At 47.8% G+C, this 12,250-nt stretch overlaps 1 protein-coding gene across 2 annotated transcripts in view; it reads left to right on the top strand.

Moving 5' to 3' along the window:
- LOC117405875 (glutamate receptor ionotropic, kainate 1) overlaps positions 1-12,250 on the top strand; it is a 92,925-nt gene that overhangs the window by 18,134 nt on the left and 62,541 nt on the right. The window lies entirely within an intron of this gene.

The following is a 12,250-nucleotide window of genomic DNA, read 5'->3' as shown; positions in this document are numbered from 1 at the left end:
AACAGCCTTATCCAGGGTGACTTACAGTTGTTGCAAAGTATTACATTACAGATAATAGCAGTTACAGAATATTATAAAGTCAGTAGTAAGCAAGTTCAAATGAGAGAATTACGTTTGAGAGAGATTACGACAAAGAGCAGTTAAACTTAGAAATATTTGGTTATGAGAGAATTCCATTAAGAGCAAGTTTTAAGTACAATAAATGAATAAGTATTTACAGTTACATATAATTTTTATAAAATCATTATACTTTGTTAGTTAGCTGGGCATTCTGCAGCATGTGATTGGAACAGCAAAGTGAAAGTACTTTTTGTATTTAACTTTAATACATTAGTAATGTGCCTTAGGTATTGCATTAATTTTATATGATTTGATTGACCTGTTAAAACAAAATCTAGCATAGTAGTTCAAACAATACTGCCACCTTTGTTTTATAACAACTTTTAAACTGTCTGAAATCATTTAAAATTATATTGTTTTGATTTAAACTCCGATTTCTTTGAGTGACAAGAAATGCCAGTTACCGCAGGATGAGTCCTACAGCTTGGACGGCGCCAGTCTGGGCTGTGCAAAGAGGCTGAACTTTGCTGGGGACTCCGAAAGGGGTCATCACATTGGCACTGATGCTCCTGGGGTGGGGGATGGGAAACCGGTAGGGACTCCTTCTCCTCATCACGCAACAGTGAATCCCAGAAAATCTGTGCTGTGTGGGGACCCGCTGCGGTGAGGAGAAAAAACAAAACAATTGGACATTCCAAATTTGGGGGGGGGGGGGGAATAAAAAATAATAATTGGTCATTCTAAATTAAAAACATAATAATAATAAAAACAAAAAGAAATGCCAGTTAGCGATCTGACTTATCTGAGCAGCCTGTAGCCCCTTCATTAAAACCGGTAAAGGTAGGAAACAACAGAGGATGCAAATTGACAGACTGAGCTCCATGTTCTATCTAAAGATGTTTGCGAAGAGGCCATAAACAGGGTTCGAAATTAATCTGCTTTCAAGCATAGTCTGTTGACAATGAAAGTAAAGATCCGGCAGGTAAAATAATCCCTGAATTAATTGATTTAATATAAAGTGTACCTATTTTATTTAATATATACTTGTGGTATAAACTATATTGAATCGTTCGTGGAATGTTTTTATTCCCCTTAGGAGTTTTGTGGCAGATGGCTACATACTGGGCAGTGTCAGAGTAAAGGGAATTCTGTGGCCTGATTTGGCCAATTTGGGGAAGAATGTGTCCATGGTTTGTTTGTATTGCGGTGGGAGTCTGGGTGAGGTGTGTCGGGGAGGGGACGGGGGATGAGTCTGGGTGAGGTGTGTCGGTGGGACGGGGGATGAGTCTGGGTGAGGTGTGTCGGTGGGACGGGGGATGAGTCTGGGTGAGGTGTGTCGGGGGGCGGGGGAGTCTGGGTGAGGTGTGTCGGGGGGCGGGGGAGTCTGGGTGAGGTGTGTCGGGGGCGGGGGAGTCTGGGTGAGGTGTGTTGGTGGAGTCTGGGTGAGGTGTGTCGGTGGGACGGGGGATGAGTCTGGGTGAGGTGTGTCGGGGGCGGGGGAGTCTGGGTGAGGTGTGTCGGTGGGACAGGGGATGAGTCTGGGTGAGGTGTGTCGGGGGCGGGGGAGTCTGGGTGAGGTGTGTCGGGGGGCGGGGGAGTCTGGGTGAGGTGTGTCGGGGGCGGGGAGTCTGGGTGAGGTGTGTCGGGGGCGGGGGAGTCTGGGTGAGGTGTGTCGGGGGCGGGGGAGTCTGGGTGAGGTGTGTCGGGGGGCGGGGGAGTCTGGGTGAGGTGTGTCGGGGGCGGGGGAGTCTGGGTGAGGTGTGTCGGGGGCGGGGGAGTCTGGGTGAGGTGTGTCGGGGGGCGGGGGAGTCTGGGTGAGGTGTGTCGGGGGGCGGGGGAGTCTGGGTGAGGTGTGTCGGGGGCGGGGGAGTCGGGGGCGGGGGAGTCTGGGTGAGGTGTGTCGGGGGCGGGGGAGTCTGGGTGAGGTGTGTCGGGGGCGGGGGAGTCTGGGTGAGGTGTGTCGGGGGACGGGGGAGTCTGGGTGAGGTGTGTTGGTGGGACGGGGGATGAGTCTGGGTGAGGTGTGTCGGGGGCGGGGGAGTCTGGGTGAGGTGTGTTGGTGGGACGGGGGATGAGTCTGGGTGAGGTGTGTCGGTGGGACGGGGGATGAGTCTGGGTGAGGTGTGTCGGTGGGACGGGGGATGAGTCTGGGTGAGGTGTGTCGGTGGGACGGGGGATGAGTCTGGGTGAGGTGTGTCGGTGGGACGGGGGATGAGTCTGGGTGAGGTGTGTCGGTGGGACGGGGGATGAGTCTGGGTGAGGTGTGTCGGTGGGACGGGGGATGAGTCTGGGTGAGGTGTGTCGGGGGCGGGGGAGTCTGGGTGAGGTGTGTCGGGGGCGGGGGAGTCTGGGTGAGGTGTGTCGGGGGGCGGGGGAGTCTGGGTGAGGTGTGTTGGTGGAGTCTGGGTAAGGTGTGTCGGGGTGTGGGGGAGTCTGGGTGAGGTGTACTCTCCTCTTTACACTCCACGTACTCTCCTCTCTACACTCCCCCTGAGTGCAGAGAGCTGCAGGTTTATATACTCTGGCCGAGGGATTAACTAGTTGTTAATTATCTTATTACCCCTCGGCCTGCACGCGTTTGGTAAGGATGCATGACTGTCAGCTGGTTAAATAATCAGTAGCTGATCAGCCATGCATCCTCACTGGGTTTTTAAATATAATAAAGACGCGGCGCTTTTACCCGCGCCGCAAACAAAAATACAAATAATAATACATAGGGGCGGGACACTCCGCCACAGGCCGGGTTTGCTCTCTGAACTCCATCTCCAGCACTAAGAGGCTCTGATTGATGTGTTTCACAGTGCTGGGGATAATGGGAGATGAGAAAGCTATAGACGGTTTTGCATCTGACTGTGTTGTCTTCAGGGGCTGTGCTGTGTGCTGTGCTGGCTCCTTGGAGTCTGGGTGAGGTGTGTCGGGGGGGCGGGGGATGAGTCTGGGTGAGGTGCGTCTGGGAGGGGGTGGTGGGAGTCTAGGTGAGGTGTGTCGGTGGGACAGGGGATGAGTCTGGGTGAGGTGTGTCGGTGGGACGGGATGAGTCTGGGTGAGGTGTGTCGGGGGGGGCGGGAGAGTCTGGGTGAGGTGTGTTGGTGGAGTCTGGGTGAGGTGTGTTGGTGGGACGGGGGATGAGTCTGGGTGAGGTGTGTCGGTGGGACGGGGGATGAGTCTGGGTGAGGTGTGTTGGTGGGACGGGGGATGAGTCTGGGTGAGGTGTGTCGGGGGCGGGGGGAGTCTGGGTAAGGTGTGTCGGGGTGTGGGGGAGTCTGGGTGAGGTGTACTCTCCTCTTTACACTCCACGTACTCTCCTCTCTACACTCCTCCCCCCCCCCCCCCCCCCCCCCCGAGTGCAGAGAGCTGCAGGTTTATATACTGAGGGATTAACTAGTTAATTATCTTATTATCCCTCGGCCAGAGTCTGCACGCGTTTGGTAAGGATGCATGACTGTCAGCTAGTTAAATAATCAGTAGCTGATCAGCCATGCATCCTCACGGGGTTTTTAAATATAATAATAAAAGACGCGGCGCTTTTACCCGCGCCGCAAACAAAAATACAAATAATAATACATAGGGGCGGGACACTCCGCCACACATGCCCCCCCTTGTGCGCAGCACACATGGCCTTTTCGGCCACCTCTCCCCTTAGTCCCTAAAGTCCCGGTTAGCAGTCCCGGCGCAGGAACAGGGGCAGCAACGGGCCAAATGTGACGGCCACGGTGGGATGTCCTCCTCCCACCCAAACAACTGTAGCGTCCCAGTGGACGACGCACAGACCGGTTCCTCTGGCCAGAAAAATTTTGGGGGTGGTCTCCAGACCTGCCCCCCCTTCTTCATGCCTGGCAGCTCCCCTCCATGGGTCTCCGGCCACAGTATTTCCTGCCGCGAAAGTGCGGCTGGGGGAGCTGGTCTCCTGACCTCCCCCCCCTTTTCCGTGTCCGGCAGCTCCCCTTCATGGGGCTCCAGCCACAGTATTTCCTGCAGCAGCAGCGGACCCTCGGGAAGGGAGCCCCTGGCCATGGAGGCGGCAGCGGGAGCTCCACTTCTCCCTCGTTCCCTGTAGCTGGTGGCTCTCCAGGCGATGCGGAGCAACAGGCAGCCCTAGGCGAAGCGAGGCAGGTATCCTTGGGCGAAGCGAGGCAGGCATCCCTGGGCGGTGCAGGGCAGGAGCAGTCCTTCCCATGACAGTGGATGTGGAACCAGCAGGCATTCACCCTCTGCTGGTGGAGGTGGGAGGGGCAAGCAGTCCTCCCACGGCAGTTGAGGCAGAACCAGCAGGCATTCACCCTCTGCTGGTGGAGGTGGCAGAGGCAGCTCTTGCTGCTCTGCTCCTGGCGATGGTGGAGACAGAAGCAGCTCCTGCTGCTCTGCTCCTGGTGGTGGTGGAGACAGAGGCAGCTCCTGCTGCTCTGCTCCTGGTGGTGGAGACAGAGGCAGCTCCAGCTGCTCTCCCTCTGGCGCTGGAGACGGCAGCGATGGCTCCTCTCCCTCTGGCGCTGGAGACGGCAGCGATGGCTCCTCTCCCTCTGGCGCTGGAAACGGCAGCGGGGCCCCTCCCATATCTGCAGCCAGGTAGTTGAGCACCATGGCTGCGATGTCTGGGAGGGATGCTGGGTGGTGTGTCTGTTCCCAGGCCTCCCAGCGCTCCCCATCTCTCGCCCACAGGAGGTTGATCACAGCAGGGCCACCATTATATCCCTCTCGGGCTCCGCCAGCCAGTCCCAGATCCCCTCAGAGGAGACAGGATTCTTCTGCCTCGGAGGATGTGGGTCCTCTCTCACCCTTGCTGGATGCTCAGGCTCCTTCCTCTCCTGCCATGGAGGGGGTTGGTCCGGTGCCACGTGCCCGACCTCACCAACCGCGAAGCACCACTCCTCACCCTTCAGGCAGGTGAGGCAGACATCCAGCGTGGTAAGGTAAGGCTGCTGTTGCTACGCCTTCTGCTGCTGCTGCTGTTTTTTTTTCAAACACAAAAAAAACACTATTTGAAAAAAAAAACGTCCTTTCTTTCCCTGGTCCGGCTGTTGGAGGCATTTGTTTATCCCACTTCTCTGACACCATATGTGGCAGTCTGGCTCGCAGTGGTGATGTGTGATGATGTCACGGACCAGGAAGTAACTCAAACCAAAACAGTGGATGGGCGGGTGAAGCTGAATGCAATTGCATTCAGCGTATTAATAAACAAACAAATGATTTTAACAAAACACAAAACAAAAGGGCACGAGGGCCAAACGAATAAACAAACAAGTGTGTGTCATGCTGGATAATCCAGCACGTTTTAGCAGTTGTTTTTTAATGTTCTTTCTCTCCGCTCCCCGTACTCTCCTCTCTACACTCCACGTACTCTCCTCTCTACACTCCCCCCGAGTGCAGAGAGCTGCAGGTTTATATACTCTGGCCGAGGGATTAACTAGTTGTTAATTATCTTATTACCCCTCGGCCAGAGTCTGCACACGTTTGGTAAGGATGCATGACTGTCAGCTGGTTAAATAATCAGTAGCTGATCAGCCATGCATCCTCACTGGGTTTTTAAATATAATAGACGCGGCGCTTTTACCCGCGCCGCAAACAAAAATACAAATAATAATACATAGGGGCGGGACACTCCGCCACAGGCCGGGTTTGCTCTCTGAACTCCATCTCCAGCACTAAGAGGCTCTGATTGATGTGTTTCACAGTGCTGGGGATAATGGGAGATGAGATAGACGGTTTTGCATCTGACTGTGTTGTCTTCAGGGGCTGTGCTGTGTTCTGTGCTGGCTCCTTGGAGCTGTGCTGTAGTGACAAGGGCTGTGGTGTGGGGAGGCAGGCTGCGAGTTTAGTTTCACTAATGTATTGCTCTGTGATTTGTTGTGGTCTTTCTAATGTTTTTTATGCCGACGTAGACCTGTAGGACTAGTGCTTGTTTTATATATATATATATATATATATATATATATATATAAGATGCCAACATCCCGCTCACACATTGACATACAAGCATGTTTTTCTAAATAGTCTGAACTGGAATTGAACTCAACGTACCTGGTTCCAATGACAGATACCCGGTTCAGACAATATATCAAAAATCTCAAATGCAGATCATTACATGTAAGAGATACCATCTTTTTTCCAAATAATGAATAAAGACAGATAATTTGGGATTCGTATCTGTGTCTTTGCCCTCTAACTACCACTTCCTTACAGACTGCAGTTGGTCTGCTGAAATGTCTATGAAGTCTAAAGGGAGAGCAATTCCTCCAATCACGTCTTTGTGGGGGTTGGAACAATAGTGCTAATTAACCATCTGCCATTTTGCATCTTTCTTTACTGGTGTGGTCAAAGAGAAATGATCCACCGGTATAGACAGCAGCAGGCAGAGAAATAAACATGACTTCGTTTTCATTGAATTTGTTAACATTTTATTTCCTACAATCTTTTGGAAAAACCGACTAGTATTTTAGATTTAACTATTTAGTGTTGCGGTTTGAAAAAAGGATCTTCTGTACCAAATCTTGTTAAAATATAATTGTTACGTTTTTTCACAGCGATACATACATTCTACACCCCCTTGAACTTTTTTCACATTTTGTTGTGTCAGTGCTTCAGAGTTTCATGCATTTAAATTAGGATTTTTTTCCACTTATCTACACACCATACTCCACACTGTTAAGGGGAAAAAAAGTTTTTATTGAGAAAAAAATTATATATTAATACAAAACTGAAAGATCATAATTGGATAAGTCTTCATCGCCCCTGAGTTAATACTTGGTGGAAGCACTATTGGCAGGAATTACAGCTGTGAGTCTGTTGGGATAGGTCTCTACCAACTTTGCACACCTAGATTTGGCAATATTTGACCATTCTTTACAAAACTGTTCAAGCTCTGTCAAGTTCCTTGGGGATTGTTGATGGACAGCTATCTTCAAGTCATGCCACACATTTTCGATTGGATTTAGGTCGGGGCTGTGACTGGGCCACTCAAGGACATTTACCTTTTTGTTCCTTAGCCACTCCAGTGTAGCTTTGGCTGTGTGCTTTGGGTCGTTGTCATGCTCAAAGGTGAACTTATGTCCCAGTTTCAGCTTTCTTGCAGAGGGCAGCAGGTTTTCCTCAAGGACTTCTCTGTACTTTGCTCCATTGATTTTCCTTTCTATCCTGACAAGTGCCCCAGTCCCTGACGATGAGAAACAGCTCCATAACATGATGCTGCCACCACCATGCTTCACAGTAGGGATGGTGTTCTTTGGGTGATGCGCTGTGTTGGGTTTGCGCCAAACATAACGCTTTGCATTTAGGCCAAAAAGTTCCATTTCAGTTTCGTCACACCACAAAACTTTTTGCCACATGGCTACAGAATCTTCAGAGTGGTTTTTTTGCATACTTCAAACGGGATTCAAGGTGGGCTTTCCTGAGTAATGGCTTCCTACTTGCCACCCTACCATACAGGCCAGATTTGTGGAGTGCTTGGGATATTGTTGTCACATGCACAGTTTGACCAGTCTTGGCCATAAAAGCCTGTAGCTCTTGCAAAGTTGCCATTGGCCTCTTAGTAGCCTCTCTGATCAGTCTCCTTGCTCGGTCATCCAGTTTGGAGGGATGGCCTGATCTAGGCAGGGTCTTGGTGGTGCCATACACCTTCCACTTATTAATAATCATCTTGATCGTGCTCCAAGGGATATTCAAGGCCTTTGATTTTTTTTTTTTTATACCCATCCCCTGATCTGTGCCTTTCAACAACTTTGTCCCGGAGTTCTTTTGAAAGCGCCTTGGTGCTCATGGTTGAGTCTTTGCTTTGAAATGCACTACCCAGCAGAGGAAACCTACAGGAACTGCTGAATTTATCCTGAAGTCATGTGAATCACTACAATTTAACACAGGTGGAGGCTACTTAACTTGGTGTGTGATTTTGAAGGCAATTGGTTACACCTGAGCTAATTTAGGATTGCTATTATAGGGGGGGTGGACACTTATCCAACCAAGCTTTTTCAGTTTTTATTTTTAATTAATTTTCTACAAATTTCTAGAATATTTTTCACTTAAGTTGTGGGGTAGGGTTTGCATTTTAATTCCTGGCTATAAGGCAACAAAAGGTGAAAGTTTTGAAAGGGGGTGTAGACTTTCTATAGGCACTGTGTGTGTGTGTATATAATATATATATTATATATGAGTAGGTGGTCCTGACTTGATCTACTCCATCTTGGTGAGGTTATCTGCAAAAGGCAGCCATGTTAATGAAAATTGTGCCATTGGTTAATTTAATTGTATGATATGTTAATTGTTTTGGCAGTTAGCATGACATTTGTAAATTGGAGCCAGCCTCAGTTTAATTCAGGGCTGCCAAGTTGGAGGAAGCAGAAAGCTGTGTGCTCTGCTTCCAAACAGTCATGTAAAGTACGTACTGTGTTTCTCTGTAACAACTGTCTGTTGTAGTTTCGTATCGGTAAGCAACTTAGCTGCCCACTGCTCAGTCTGGGATGGTACTCTGTTTAGTTAGTACTCCTTTTGAGGAGTTAGACTTTTGTTTGTTTTTTTATGAATAAATATACAGGCCCTGTCCTGTTTTAAATATCATTTGTGGTCCAGTAAATGTTTCTTTTACACACAAGAAGACAGTGAAATGGTCCCGAATTGTGGCAAGGCGCCCCCACTTTGTTACATATGGTGGAGAATGCGGGCACAACTTCAAAAGGGGGAAAAAAACCAGTAACATGGTCAACTGGCTCTATTGTGAATACTGTGGGGATCCAGCGCACCACTGGAAAGACTGCCTTGATCTCCCACCACAGGAATGGCCACACATGGGAGGAGTGACCAGAGACAGAGTTCCTGGAGCCAGTACAGGAGGAGGTGGCCTTGGAATGGCCAAATGTGCTGTGCACATGGGGGGAGGATGTGTAATAGAGTAGGTGGTCCCAACCTTAATTTTGAGGCTTTAGGACCCTGGGGGTTTAGGGAACATCTACTCCATCTTGGTGAGGGTATCTGCAAAATGCAGCCATGTCAATGAAAATTGTGTAATTGGTTAATTTAATTGCATGATTTGTTTAATTGTTTTGGCAGTTGGCATGACATTTGTAAATTTCAGTCAGCTGCCCACACTTGTTACTGTGGGGCTTATAAGCCTCACAGTTTAATTGAGAGCTGCCGAGTTGGAGGAAGTAGAAAGCTGTGTGCTCTGATTCTTTTACACACAAGAAGACTGTTAAAAGGTCCCGAAATGGGGCGAAGCACCCCCACTTTGTCATTATATAGATATATTTATATTTGGCTGTAAGAAAATCGGTGTGTGTGTTGTTTTTTTTTTTTTTTTTTTTGTTAAGAAGTTGTGGCCACTGTGTATTAAGGTTGCGGTTTCATAAATAAACAATAAAAAAAAACATACAAATAGATAACCAGAACATATGTTCTTAAAACTCCTTCTTTATCACAATTTGAACTATTTTACACTGTGTTTCATTACAAGTGAAGAGTTGCAGCTAACAATGTCGCATAACACACAGTACTTGCATAACAGTAAAAGCTCACTCACAAAACAGCCACTACAGTATTTACAAACCGGCAATAAACCTTCAGTCACAAAATGTAACAGTGAGTACAGTACTTGCATCACGGCCCACAGTCTTCTTTCCCTGTTGCTAACCTAAAAGAAAAAGTAGGCGGGTTAAAGCGGCAGTGGAGTACTGTAATATAATAAAGATGTACAAAACAGAGCGGAATTATACAGAGGCAGCTGGCGGGCCACTCCTTGGGACCCTGAGGGCCACTTTTGGCCCGCGGGACATACAATGAGGAACGCTATAGAGGTGTGTATAGAGAGGAATAAAATGTTTTAAACTGGTTATTGATCTACTGTGGGGGCTCCTGTTTTGGTGTTAATTTGCGTAATAAAATGAGAGGCTGCTGATTAATTGAGTTGATGTGCCAGTAGCACTTTGGCTTTGTCTTCAAATTCATACACTACATGATGAGAAATAACCAACAGCTGTTCAGCCTGTCTTTAGAGAAGGTCAAATTCACTTTGTAAAATTAGACACTGTTTATAAAGATGAAGAGTGGAGGAGCTGGCATATTGCTAGCCTATTTGTAAAATTTGGTCAGTTATTTCAATAATTTGGTCATTGTGGCGTTTATTGGAATGATCACAGTACAATATTATTTGGCCTCTCATATGCTTTGAGTGCTTTCCATAGGGTGGCTGGATGATCAGATGTCACAATACTCTGATAGGAACATGAATGGTCAGGACGAAGCAATGTATTGTCTAGAAATAAACAGTCAATACGTGAATATGAACATGTGAAAAGAATGAGTACTGCCTACCAGTAGGGAACAAAAAGCACCAAACATTCAAGGTTTTATTTGTATCAAGGAAGTTACGAATGGCTAGAGCAGATTTTGAGGGGAGATTATGCCTTGTGGAAGAGTGGTCTAGACTGGGGTTCAAGGTACAATTAAAGCCACCCGACAAATTAAGTGGTGGGAATGCAAATCTGGGAGAGAGGATAGGAAACTATTAAAAATGGACCGTCATCGCAGCTGGGGTGCATATACATTAGCAAGGATTACAGGTGTATCAAAGAGTTTACCCTTGATGACGACAAAGAGGCTTCTCAGGTCTGCCATCACTTGAGAATCAACTGCTGGGATATATTTGCATTAAAGGCGGAATGAAACAGCTGAGCTGCCCCCACATTCCAAGAGCGCTAGGTTCACTTAATATACAATTAGCCTTCTGTGGGCATTCTAACAGGAGTCCCCCTAGTATGAACTATACATACATATGCAATCCTTATGAGAGTGAATATTCATTTCCACCACTCAGAACAGAACGTATAACTGAGTTTCAAAAACACTTAATGTTTTTTAAAAAAAAAAATACATAAATAAAATAATAATAAAAAGAGAAATACAAAAAAAAAAAAAAATTACAATGTACAGCTGTAGCCAAAAGTTTACTTACCCCAATGGAAATTTATAGATGTCTAAAAATTTGTGAAACAAATTTTGTTTTTGTGGATGAGAAAACAGTTGCAAGAAACAGATGTCTACAATTATTTATTTCACGTTTTAATAATACAAAATAAACAAAAACAGAAATAAAGACCTAGGTCCCTCGGAGCGCCAACTACACATTTATGCAGGTCCCTGACTAGCTTGCAGGACGGCTAAGCCGTTTACCTGGCATAAAACAAAACAGTTTCACACAGCACTGTAACAAGACTTCTCTCCCTCTGGCGCTGGAGACGACAGCGATGGCTCCTCTCTGGCACTGGAGATGGCAGTGGCGGGGCTTCTCCCGATGGAGCTGGAGGTAGCGGAAGCCCTGCCATATCTGCAGCTAGGTAATGGATTACTATGTCTGCAATGTCTGGGAGGGATGCTGGGTGGTGTTGCTGTTCCCAGGCCTCCCAGCGCTCCCCATCTCGGGCCCACAGGAGGTTGATCACAGCAGGGAGGACCTCCTCGACCTCCCCCTCAGGCTCTGCCAGCCAGTCCCAAATCCCCTAAGAGGAGAGTGGAGCAGTCCACCTCGGAGAACTCAGGTCCTCTCCCACCATCGCTGGATGCTCAGGCTACTCCCTCTCCTGCCATGGAGGGGGTTGGTCGGGTGCTATGTGCCCGAACTCGCCAACGGCAAAGCACCATTCCTTACCTTTCAGGCAGGTGAGGCAGACATCCAGAATGGTAGAGACGCGGCGGGGCTTGCGACCAGCCCAGCTCTGCTGTGGTGGGGCCTGCTGCTGCTGCTTCCTCCGGCCACTTCTTCCCATTTTTGTTTATTTATTTATTTATTTATTTTTTTCACAAACAAAAAAAAAAACTGTAGTATTCCTGGCCTGATGCTTGGCAGCGCTGTCGTCCTGGTTCTGACACCAACTGTGAACAGGATGGCTACAGGGGTGATGTCAGACCAGAAACACACTCAGGAAGTAGCGGAAGAAACTGAGGCACTATGGCACTCAGTATTTTATTAAATAATAATCAAACAAAATATTTAAACAAACACAAAAGGGGCACGTTGGCCAAACAAACAAGTACCGTGCTGTTTTTTTAGCGAGCACGTATAGCAATTGTTTACTCTAGACTAGTTTTTTTATTACCTCCTCTCCACACTCGTTATCCACTCTGAACCCTTCCCCGAGTGCAGCCAAACGGCAGGTCTTTTATAATTTGTGACCGAGGGACTAACTTACTATCAATTATTATATTATCT

This window comes from Acipenser ruthenus, chromosome 9 (genome assembly GCF_902713425.1).
Source record: "Acipenser ruthenus chromosome 9, fAciRut3.2 maternal haplotype, whole genome shotgun sequence".
Taxonomy (NCBI): Eukaryota; Metazoa; Chordata; class Actinopteri; order Acipenseriformes; family Acipenseridae; genus Acipenser; species Acipenser ruthenus.
Note: the sequence above shows the minus strand (reverse complement) of the source record. Positions and strands in the feature narration are given on the sequence as shown.